This window comes from Telopea speciosissima, chromosome 2 (assembly GCF_018873765.1).
Source record: "Telopea speciosissima isolate NSW1024214 ecotype Mountain lineage chromosome 2, Tspe_v1, whole genome shotgun sequence".
Lineage (NCBI taxonomy): Eukaryota > Viridiplantae > Streptophyta > Magnoliopsida > Proteales > Proteaceae > Telopea > Telopea speciosissima.
In genome coordinates, this window is record NC_057917.1 from 18,883,863 (window position 1) to 18,896,740 (window position 12,878).

The following is a 12,878-nucleotide window of genomic DNA, read 5'->3' on the forward strand; positions in this document are numbered from 1 at the left end:
TCGAAAAGCTGGCCCATACCAAGGTAACAGGTACAACAAGGGAATGGTGGCATACACGTGAAGACAAGCTATATCGTCGTTGACAAGAGCCTACAACTTGGGAGGAGATGAAAGAAATATTGAAAGAGATGTACCTCCCTTCAACCTTCCAATGGAGATTACATGACCAGTAATACTCTTCGTCAAGGTTTGATGACTGTGGAAGAATGCATGGATAAGTTCGATGACCTTCTCGCACATACAAGTGTAGATGAGGAAGATGACCAGCTGCTATCTCGCTTCAAATTGGGGTTACGAGCTAATATTTGTGACATGATGGGTGTGACCCATATCCTCAGTTTGAACGATTGTTTCAAGAAGGCACTTGAATCGGAATATTTACTCAAATCAGCACCTCAACATTTTAATTCAGAATCTGGAGATGCCAGGCAGAACTCCACAGAAAATAAGCCAATGATGCTTCTACCCAAGCTCCACAAGCCAATTGGATAAGGGTAAGACTCCTATGATTACTAAAGGTGCCATAAAATTCTACCATTGTAATGAGCTCAGCCACTATGCAAAGTTTTGTACGCAACTGGGTAAATCAAATTCAATCTTTGTCGTTATTGAAGCAAACCCCGACACACAAGTTTGTGAGCCCCAGGTTGATGGTGATTGGGCAGTTAATGCAGCCCTTGAGGGTGAAGGCAATGACCACTTCCTAGACGATGATACTGAAGGAATCTGTGAAGTAAACGTCCTGAATCAAATTGTGGCTGCTGAAGCAAAAGGTGAAGATTGGTGATGACATGGCATCTTCTACACTTTGATGGCTAGTGGACCATTGACATCACATGTTATAGTGGATACTGGAAGCTTTGTGAATGCTGTATCTCAAGCCTTTGTCATAGAAGGAAAGCTAAAAATAGAGGCTCATCCAAAACCTTATAAGGTTTCCCTCCTCAATGACGACACATTGGAGGTCAATAAAAAGTGTTCAGTACCATTGAAATTGGGAGAATATGAACATGTTTGGTGCGACGTTATGCCCATGGTATTGACTGATGTCCTACTTGGCCGACAATGGATGTATGGCAACAATGTACTGGTGGGAGGTACCAAGAACCAGTGTTTCTTTTATTTCAAGGGTAAACCTATGGTACTTAATCTACTCAACATACCAGCCATGAAACCAAGATTGCAGGCTGCCCAAGCCAAGCGCCAACAACTGTTGCAGCCTATTCTTGAAAAGCAACCAGCAAAGGGTGAATGTGAAAGCAATCAGCCACAAGCAAGTGCAAGCACAAGTAAAGGACAGCGTGTTGAAAAACTGTTACTTGCATTATCTCACAGGGAGTTCTTGACAGCTGGTGAAGAATCAGATGTAGCACCTCTACAGAAACAGCTCAAGTCTGCAGCTGAGATGGTTGGAGACACATGTGGATGATCCCCATGTATACATCTGAGGATATTGAAGCTGAGCACATGGAGTTCGTCATCCCCTCGAAGTACCTTGAAGAGCATCCTCCTTTCCTATACGATTACATTTGTACTTCCAAGGAGCTGCCTAAATTTTGCTATGGATTAAAGATGGATTGGTACTTGACATATCAAAACTCATGGACTTTTTTTTTTTAAAAGTCGGGGAATTGATGTAGATTGGGTCACTCGAACCAGCAAGAACCTAGGCCCAAGGTGGACCTGGTTCATGGAGTCATCGAGTCAGTCAGCTTTGGCTGAGATATCCAGCTTGTGGGAGCTGTATTAGTTAATTTAGTTTCTTTATTTCTTTCCTAGAAATCTATAATAGCCTATTTAAATTAGTTGAGAAGAAAATATTAGGGAGAATAAATTGGCTTGTCAATAGTGACAGAGGCCTTTATAATTTATAGGTTGGATACAATTACAAATATAGTATGCTAAGTCTCAATACAGTCAAGCCTACATACATTGAATCTGGACGGGTATGTAACCCTTATCCTTAACACTCCCAGTCAAGTTGGTCCATAGATATCGTTTATGCCCAACTTGGATACAACAGGATGAAATGACTTAGAAGTGAACCCCTTTGTGAATACGTTAGCTAGTTGATCCTCTGAAGTGACGAATGAAATACAAATCAAGCCTTCTTCAAGTTTTTCCTTGATGAAGTATCTGTCAATTTCAATGTGCTTGGTCCTATCGTGTTGAACCGTATTATGGGCTATACTGATTGCAGCCTTATAGTCACAGACTCACAGTAAAGACGCATAGGACCTTCGTGAGTCACTACTAGATCAGCAAGTAATAATTTGAGTCAAATGAGCTCACAGACACCCTGTGTCATTGCTCTATATTCTGCTTCTACACTTGATCTGGACACTATAGATTGCTTCTTGTTGCGCCATATGACTAGATTCCCTAAAAAAAAAGTACAGTATCCTGAGGTTGAGCGACGATCATCCATAGAGCTTGCCCAATTGGCATCAGTAAAGGATTCCAACTTTAGATTACTATTGTTGGAGAACAGAATGCCTTTTCCTGGGGCAAATTTTAAGTACCTCAATATCCGGCCTCAAGATTATATGTCTTCAGATCAGGTAAAGACCGACTTACAACTCCCACAACATAGACAACATTTGGCTGAGTATGGGAAAGGTATATCAGTCTCCCCAAAAGGCGTTGATACCTATCCTTGTTCACTGGATTACCTCCTTGACTGCTCAGTTGATGGTTAACCTTAATAGGTGAGTCAGCAGGCTTGCATCCAAGCATCCCGGTTTCTTCAAAAAGATCTAGAACATACTTCCTTTGAGAAATGAAATACCTTTGTTAGATCGGGCTACTTCAATTCCTAGGAAATATCTGAGAGGTCTTAAAAAGCTTTGTTTTCAAATTTAGTCGCCAACTGAGTCTTCAACATAGAAATCTTTGTGTCATCATTGGCAGTTATGACTATATCATCAACATAAACTATAAGAGCAGCGATCTTGCCTTCCTTGTGTTTGGTAAACAGGGTATGGTCGACATGACTTTGTTTGTACCCAAATTTTTGTATACCTTTCTGGAACCTGCCAAACCATGCCCAAGGGGATTGCTTGAGACCATAGAGCGATTTTTGCAGTCTACACACTTTCCCAACTATGGATGATGAGTCAAAGCCAAGAGGAATATCCATCTACATCTCCTTTTCAAGATCTCCATTAAGGAAGACATTTTTCACATCTAATTGTCGAAGATGACTCAAGTCGCCACAGTTAGATTCTAGGGTTAGGAGATAAGAAGAGAGAAGGAAGAAGTTGGAGGAGGAAGAAGATAGCAAGAGAAAAGAGAAAAGAGAAGAGAGGAGAGAATATTTTGGTTGTAATCGATTGTGTTGGAGAGGCTTCTCCACACACCATATATTCATTCAATCGTAACTAATAGAGAATTACATCCACCTCCCTAGGGAGGTATAAGGGAAATAAAGAAGAAAAACAGAATTACATAATAAGGCAACTAGTAATAGAACTAGTTCCTAAACTACCCCTATTACATAACTTCTAACAGCCACCCCCAGATCCACCCAAGGAAGAACTAGTACTCTTCGTCATAACACCAAGGATATAAACACAACAAGTGAATAAGAAATACCTTCTCACGGAGAGATTAAATCATATTAGCAAGACATGGTCATGAGAATAGGTCTGGAAAAAAGTGGCAGCGAACAAAGAAAGCCACAAGAAGGCACATTGGGCTAGGTGGAAGGCTGGCAGTGGCCTGGTGAGGGCCTGGCAGAGGTACAGGAGGCCGGGGAGATGGCCTGCGGGATACGCAGGGAGGCAGAGATGCCTGGGCAAGGCAGAGAGGCCTGGAGAGCCTGGCGCAGGCACGAGGGCCTGGCGGAGGTGGCGCGAGGGCCTGGCAAAGGCACGGGGGCCAGGCAGAGGGCCTGCAGAGTTGGCATGAGGGCTTGGCGGGGCCGCTAGGGCCTGGCAGGATTGGTGGTGGAGCCAACAAGAGTCGGTAGTGCCAGACAGGCCTTTAGATGGTGAGTGGTGCGGCGGCGGTGGTCAGCGGTCAATTGATCATCAGTGATGGTCAGCGTGGTGCAACATGTAGAGAGAGCATGTTCAGTCAACCATGCTTACTATGCGAGGCCGGAGCTTAATGGTGGCGGCGGTGAGATTCTCCGGTGATGAAGAGAAAAAAATACTCAAAAAATGATAGGGCTCTAATACCAAGTTGAGAAGAAAAGATTAGGGAGAATAGATTGGCTTGTCAATAGTGACAGAGGCATTTATTATTTATAGGTTGGATATGGTTACAAATATAGTATGCTGAGTCACAATACAATCAATCCTACATACATTGAATCTAGATAGGTATATAACCCTTATCCTTGACAAAATCCTATTTAATTTCAGTTTGACTATTTTTCTGAAAGTTCTCTCTCAAATCTGATATCCTCTAATTACTCTCAAACTACCCAATAATTCTCTCTCATCTTCTAAAGGGTGTCTATAGTCATTGTGAGTGATTGAATCCTAGAGTTTGACCTTCACTTGAGAAGGTTGACTTTTCTGTTCACTTTGAAGAATTTGACTGTGTTCTTGAGATCATGTTGTGAGATTAGGTCTATTAAACTATTACAGGTCTGGTCATGCATTAGGTGGGCACTGCAAAGAAGACAACTCTAATAAATATCTTTCATTAATTTAAACACACATTTATTGCAACTCCCATGATCTAATTGTGAATTACTAAATTTTCTATCAAGTAAATAAGATTCCTCCGAAAAATTTAATTATAAACAGAATGAAATCTAATCTACTTTATAGACAAATAAATGTCTGGAAAATTAATACTCTTAACATTTTTTATGATATTTTATTAGCATCTAAAAGTACTAAAGCAGGATTTACCTTGGTAAAATTGATAGCCATAATGAACAAGAAACTTGTGGTTAAATTAGTGACAATCAATACTGCAACTATAAATGCAGAACTCATTATAATTGTAAAGAGTTATAATTCAAATGGTGGAACCCATGCTCAGTAAATAAACATAAAGCAAATGAATGAACACAGTATTTCTGCCAACATTAGTTTCATTTGAAATGAAGAGAAAGCTATTCATGGAAGAGGGCTATCAGTGATATTAATGCTCAAATGAGGTCCACTGAGATGGAGTGGGCCACAAGTTCTATGCAGTGCTTGTCAAATGTTTTCAATCTTCTAAAAGTTCTCAACTTAGTTTTTTGTTGATATAGTGCCCATCTTCTTCCTTTCTCTTTCATGGGTCTTAGACTGTTAATCTGAGCCTCATTTTCTCTTCGCTATATAGTCGTGGCCAAAAGAGGTTACAAGAAGACCCTATTGTAGATCAATAGAGCAAGTGAACTTCATGAGTTCTCAAACTATAATTGATGCAGGTCAGCACCAAGATAGGTATTTTTTGAAGTACCAACGCTGGAAGAACCAGCACAAGGCCACCCCAAAGGCCAAACAAGGCCATGTGGTTCACCATTGAACATTTATCTGTTTCAAACCAAGCCTAGCTTGGGTATTCTTCTGGTTCACAAAAAACCAGAGACATGGGATTGTTTTTTGGTGTTTTAAATTTCGTTATTGTTATCTGGTTGGATGGGATTAGGTGTAGAAGTCCATTCCTTTTAAATTTCTGTTTTAACAGTTTTTTGTTTAAGTGGAACACTCCAACTCATCACCACGGTTTGGAGAGTTTCTCTTTTCTTCTTTGTTTATGTTTCCTTCTTAGAAATTGTTTCCTAGATGGAGTTTGAGACTTAAACACTCAACTCTATATATTGATATAAGACCCATAGTGCTCCCCATGAATTTTTTTTTTTGGAATTGAATAAAGCTGGCAATGTTCTGTGAGATTCAGAATTGTGCTGTGAGATGCAGTGTAACTCTTGGTGAAATCTTAAGGTAGGGCTGATGGGATTTCAATCCAGTTCTAGGTGAGATGCTTGGTTCATATCCATCTATCTTTCTTCTATTATTCTAATCTATCCACCATTGATTCAGGTTAGTAGTTTCTGTTTTATATATTCAGTTTTCATTCACATTCTATTGCTGGATTCACTGTTTCATATTGAGTACATCTCAGATTTCAATACTGCCTTCAATTTCAGAAACTGGATTTTACTTCAGTATACCCACGGTTTCCGTTTTGATTTTGTCATGGCTTGGATTAAATCCTATTGTTTCACTTGCTGGAATCTTCAGACTACCCTTCTTCTGAGATACTGTACTGGTTTGCTGCTTTGCTTTAGATTTAATCCCAAATCCTGATCTATTTATATATCTAGGTATTATTTGCTGCTGTTGCTTAATCTGGTTACATCCTATTGTTCTGAGATCAGTCCACCTTCACTGATATCAGTTCTCAGTTCTAGAGAGTCTCTTCAAGTGGGACTCTTCTTAATGCAGTGCTGATCCCGAACCCGAACCAGTGAAATCCAGTGGGAGATCACTTGTGAAGGATTGCAGGAGAAAAGGACAAACCATATTTGGATTTTGGAAACAAACTAATAACAGAATAACAATAGGTCTGATTTGGTCAATAATCAAGCCGAAAGGTCTGGTTTTAGTGTAGAAGAGTTCTGCAAAGTGTGATCAAATTCTATTGAAGGATTGCTCAACAGCTGCAGTGAATTATTAAGGCTCTAAAAGTTGAATAACTGGTAATAGAAAGTAGGAACAGAATAGCTAAAACAAATTAAGAAATCAGAAGATTTAACAAATCCTAGTTGAAGTAGGAAACTAGAATTCAATGGGAAAGATAGGATCTTTTTTTTTTTTTTTTTTTGGGGGGGGGGGTTGTTTTGAAACTGAAACTGAAACTAAAACTAAAACTTGACAGGTAGAAAAGATATGATCAGGACTCACCAACAAGAGTTTCTGGAATCATCACCAGGAAGGCCTACTGAATCACCACAATAGGGAGCATTCTCAATCACCACGATATCAAAAGGCAAAAAGCCAACTTCATTCATCAAAGTTGTGTACAAGACTTCGTCTTTTACAAACTTAGACGACTCTAAAAAACAGACTTACACTCAAAAAAGGAATAAGTCCTAAACCAATCCTGAACTGATAAGGTAACTTAAAGTCTTAAACTATCTAGGGAAGTGAAATAGTAAAGGAAAGAGACTAAAATAATGCTGGACTCTTAGAGACCTATTCCAGCCTAGCTAATACACTTAATAACTAATAAAATAAAGAAATAGGACCCTAACTAGACCCCACAACTTAAGTAATGACTAAGTCTCGTGTTCCTATCTTCTCCCCATATTTTAGGCCCATTAAAGTGGCCTATTACGAAGAAACCTCATTGGATTAAAAGCCCAACACATATATAACCCAATCCAAGGCTTATTTCCACCAACATAAACCCACTTTTACTCATTTTTTATATGCATCACTTCTGTAACTTGGAATCTGACTGTTAGATTGATTTCAATTTCTGTTATTCTGTTCTAATAGAGTAGAGTACTTGATTCAATTCTGAAGTGCATATGATATCCTGCTCTTGGTTTATTGAATTTCTTGGTTCTGTTGATTAATTCTTCACTGTGGTTTGGGTTTCTCACTGTGTTTCTGATCCTAAACCTTTAGGCTTTTGGAAACCCATCAATAGTAGATAGAAAATGAACTTTATGAGCAGTTGAATTCTTGTCAAAAGCATATCACTCATGACAACAAATGTTGGTGTGAAACAATTGTGTGAACTATTGCACCAACAGTAGGGGAAGGTGAAATATTTCAGTTTTCAATTTAGATCATTCTGTCAATGCAAATATACAATTCTCTACTGTTTCTCTAACGACAGATGCTTCTTCAGATGTTGAATTGGATGATTCTTCTTCTGTTTCCCATCAATAAACCTGTATAAACTTGAATGGGACTCGCACAACTTCAGAGAAATTCCAAGCAAGACATCACATCCGTAGAATTCCACTCTGCTCAAAGTTATACCTGATGTGAATCTTTATTCATGTATGCCTTTTCTCCCAAAGTCATTTTATGCCTGTCTTTTGCTCTTTCAGCTCCTCCAACCTGATCTTAGTTGAAAATATTCATGCCATCTTAAACCTTTACTCCCAAAGTCATTTTATGCTTGTCCTTTGCTCTTTTAACTTCTCATGTTGAGTCATATCACTCGTCCTTACTGGTGGATTCAAATATCTTAGTTGAACATATTTATGCCATCTCAAATAACTTTCTTTCAACTAATCATATGTCAGATCTATTCCTAAATTACCTGTAATGTATTCATTCTGTATTTTAGCTTTTCTAGTTTTACTACTCATCCACCCCAACATCCTCATGAGAGAGAGATTATAAACAACTCTTAGTAGGATGAGTGTAAGACTAAGAAGACTAATTACAATAGAAACAAATAAGTACCTAAGTCTAACTACAAAGGGAAACTACTAAAGAGACATAACAACTAACTACAACTAAGCTATTAGAAATGAACCCACGGTACAAGGTTCCATGGAACACAACCCCGCGATTACACACTTTTAACAGTTTGTATTTTATTTCTTCACTGCCCAATATTCAGCTCCATATGTCATTGTTGGTCTTATATCTGTCTTATTAAAATCTCCTTTGAGTTTTAGTAAGAGGTGTTTTGATGTATTCATTTACATTGCCCTTACTTAACAGTTTGAGCTTTTAGGCTTAGCGGTAACACACATGGTATCAGAGCAGGGAGGTCGAGTGTTCGATTCCTGGGAAGTGCAAAGTCTCCTGACACTTCTTCCCCCTTGGTGCCACGTGAAGTGTTTCCGCGTGAGTGCGTGTCACATGCAAGAACCATGTGATGACAGACCTGCACGTGCAGGGGGTGTTGATATACACATTTACGTTGCCCTTACTTAACAGTTTGAGCTTTTAGGCTAAGTGGTAACGCACAATGTCTTCATCACACAATATTCTAGAAGCACCTCCCTGCTTCATCCACTATGCTCAAATTACCCCCTGTGATGTGGAAGCATTAACTGGATATATTCCTATCACAAGAAAGCATCACCTGCGTTCAAGTGAATTCATTAATCTGTCGGAGTAAATCTAGGAAAGAGACCTAGATTTGCATGAAGGATGTGACTGAAACCATGCATCGGAGCATGACATTTGGCATGCTGAGATGCTCAGAATCATTATCATTTTTTATCTATTATTTTAGATTTAATTTTTTTATTATTCTAGTAATCTTGAGTTCTGTTGTTTTACGAAATTGTAATTTACTGATTTTTAGCAAGTCTCCATGTTTATTATTTATAGTAATTTGAAAATTAAAATTGTGGTAAGTTCAGTTTTCCTATTTGTTGTGAATATAGGTTTTCTTTTTATTGTGGGCATCTTTTGTTTCTTTCAAAGAAAGTCATCAAGTGTCTAAGTTGGCCATTGGAGGGTCTTTACTGAACTCAGCTCATAAGCCTTATCCCCCAACCAAATAATTTCAGCTTCATAAATCCTATTTTGTCATTCAACTCTAAGTTAATTACGCATTCTCGGATGATAAAAATAGTTGTTTTTATCACCCGAGAATGCATACCAAACACAGCCTAAAGCTATTCATATCTTCTATCACCACTCCTCCCCTGGTCATTTTCACCCTATCCTGTATTCTTCTAACTCCTCTAATCTGCACCATAGGTACTCCTTTGTTATCTCTTATAACTTTTAAATTGGTGTGGCCCATAAAAAGGCTTTTGCTGAAGTTTTTGGATATTCTTGTCATTGTATACATGTACAATCACTGTTGGAGGGAAATTCTTCTCTAAGAACCATCGTACATAAGGGCTAAGGCTCCAATTTATTGTTTAGGCTTCATTTGTTTCTTGGTAAACACGACATAAAAGGAAAAGTTTCAGGTCAAATCTTAACATCTTTTTACTGCTAAACAAGCTGGATTCAATCTCTTGGCTCTGTTCTTGATTTCTCTGCAAATGTTTTTGTGTTATTCATCTATTCTGATAGTGATTCTTTACTTGTCAGATCTTTGTCTCGATGGTTATCAGCTATATTCTTAGATTGCAAGGTTATCTTCCAGAAACTTATTATTGATAATTTGATATCAAGATTTAAGAATGCATAAGCTATGCCTTGCAGCACACCTTCTAAATCCAAAGAGAGCCTAATTTAACCACACCATTCAGAGTCCTTGAACTATAATACTTTCCCCAACACACACACACATGTTCTGTAACCAACCAATGTGCTGTGACTATAGTTCCTGTATCTTTCATATGGAAGGTTAGGAAAAAGCATCTATCCGGTCGATTTATAAATATGGAGGTTTAGTGGCTGTTACATCCTGTGGAACTGTTCCAGTTTATCTCGTACCCAAAGAGAAAAAGAATTGTTACAGTTTATCATGGCAGCAGTGGAGTTCCATTGCCTGGAACACCAGGAACCGGAAAACACTTACAAGAGAGTATTCTCTATGTCAAACTCAATAGTTTTTAAGCACCCCAAATGTATTTAACATACCCCTAATTTATATTTCCTCAGCTTTCATGGCAATCACAAGAAAAGATCCAGGAATCCGAAATCATAGAAAACATTTCGTTTTTTACCATTATAATTTTCCTATGATATGTGCAGGTAAATATATCAGGACATGTAGGTCTATGGATACCCAGGAACGACATGTCATTATGTTGGGTATTTTACTAACCTTCCTCTTAGATGCTTTTCTCCTGCCATATCATGGCCATTTAGGAAATGGGATTCGACAATCACAGATGGTCTTAGGTATTCCATGAGTGCCAGTTTGTAGTTCTATTGAATGAGATTGCTCTGAATCCTCTAAGCTTATATGATATGCATAGAGTTCACTAGTCTCAGATTTTGGATCTCTTTCGACGTCTCAAAAAGTCTCCAAGTGTCTAAGCTGCAGAAAATATTTACCACTTGGTATGTAAAACCACACCCTTGAAAAGATCATGATCATATCATTATATTAGATTATTAGTTAGTATTTGAATATGCAAATCATGCTATAGATTTAAATTGAAAAAGTTTGAATGTTCTACGCAAGCTATAATCGACTTCTAATCAGGCCCAACAAGTTTCTGGATTTCTTCTTTCCTGATTACATGATAGGCAGTTAATGGTGTAAAATTGGAAGAGAGGCAATCAAAGGCTTTACTGAAGCCTTTTATAAATATTTTGCTTCGTAAAATAATGAGTGCTAAAGTTTTTAATGATGCAATCATTTTTCCTAGTATTACTGTGACTTTTTTTGTGGGTAATTGAAAAATGCATAGCTTGGAGCTTGGGCAATTGAGGCTGTGTTTCATATGCATTCTTGGAATGCATTCTAGGTCGATTTTGCATTCTCAGATGATAAAAATAGTTGTTTTTATCGTCCGAGAATGCGAAATCGACCTAGAATGCATACCAAACACAGAAATTTGACCGGGTTAGAATTGGCCATTTCTCAACCCAGTTTCAATTCAGGCTGGGTTTGGTTGGGCGTTCCCCTAATAGCATGGCTGCTGACCCAGGAACAGCCCATTGCTATCTTTGACTTGAAATGGAAGATAAGAAGGGTGGCCACTGTAATCTCTGTTCTTCAAGAACATCTTCTTGTTGGTAAGAGTTTTTACTTTTTTTTTTTGTTGTTTTTGGATTCTTGAGTAGCATGGAAGTGATTAAAGGGACTAGAGTTTCAAATTTCGATTTAGCCACTTTATGTAGATTGTAATTTTATAAATTATAAGACCCTCAACACAGAAGAATGTAAACATTAAACTATTTCTTGGTAATATTCTCACTCCAAACATATATTTGGGAGAATCATACTTGATGTTTTGAAATAGTTAAAATATCAATAAAATATAGTTACACGTGTTATGAAGATATGCTTGAGATCACACCTTGTTTTCTTTAGTATGAAAAGTTGCAAATTCAATCATTTTACAATGAATGAGACTGTATCTTCAACAACTCCCTAATCTCTTACTTTGAATATCCTTAAAAATTCTTCAGGGAAATCTTTAGGATCTTGGGAAGTTGAAGACAGGAAGCATGTTGGAACTTGGAAGAGGTGGGGGATTACTCTGAATTTTGAATTACGGAACCTTTTGATCTGAACATTGAGATCTGCAACAGATCAGAAACATTCTGTCCTTTTTGTTTCTTTTTCTCTTTTTGTATTCAATGTCATGTTCCATTTGAAGATTGTTAAGATCAACCCAAAAAGTTCCTATTGCCACAATTATCTCCAAAAATGACCTGCACAAAGGTGTATGAAACAATCCAAACAGATTTTGTAAGCTAGAAGGTTATTATCACTTTCACAATTAGGTTCATTTTTATGATTCTAAAAAGATATACACAGAACTTTTGAATTCCTTTCTTAAGCAAACCCCACTAATATTGATATAACAATCAACCAGGAATTGCTAGTGTGTTCCCTTAAGAGAAGTGAGAACCATAAATTGAGACTTTTCATAAGAGGGCACTAGTGAAAATGGGCCTGGTCAGTTCACAGGGGTTTGGGCAGGCCATGATCTTCTGGTTTATTTTGAATTTCCAAGGCTATATATGGATCTGTGACTTCAAGAATTTGCTTACTTTCTGCTGAACTTAATTTGACTACAGTTGTGTAGATTAGAAGATTGAAAGACTTGTTATACTGGTAAGGTTGGAATTCTTTTGTAGAGATGGTAAATGGGTCAAATACGGATCCGATCTGAGCAGAGTCGGTAGTTTCTGAAACCAATTTCTCGAATACAGATTCCTCTAAATGGATATGAACACGAATCAAATACAGATTTTTGAATATCGATTTACATCCATAGCTGTCTACGTTGAGCGGAAGAGAACTAGAGAAGATGAAAACTTGACTAGGGGTGATGTTGAAGGACTGAAACCATACCCACTAGGGTTGAT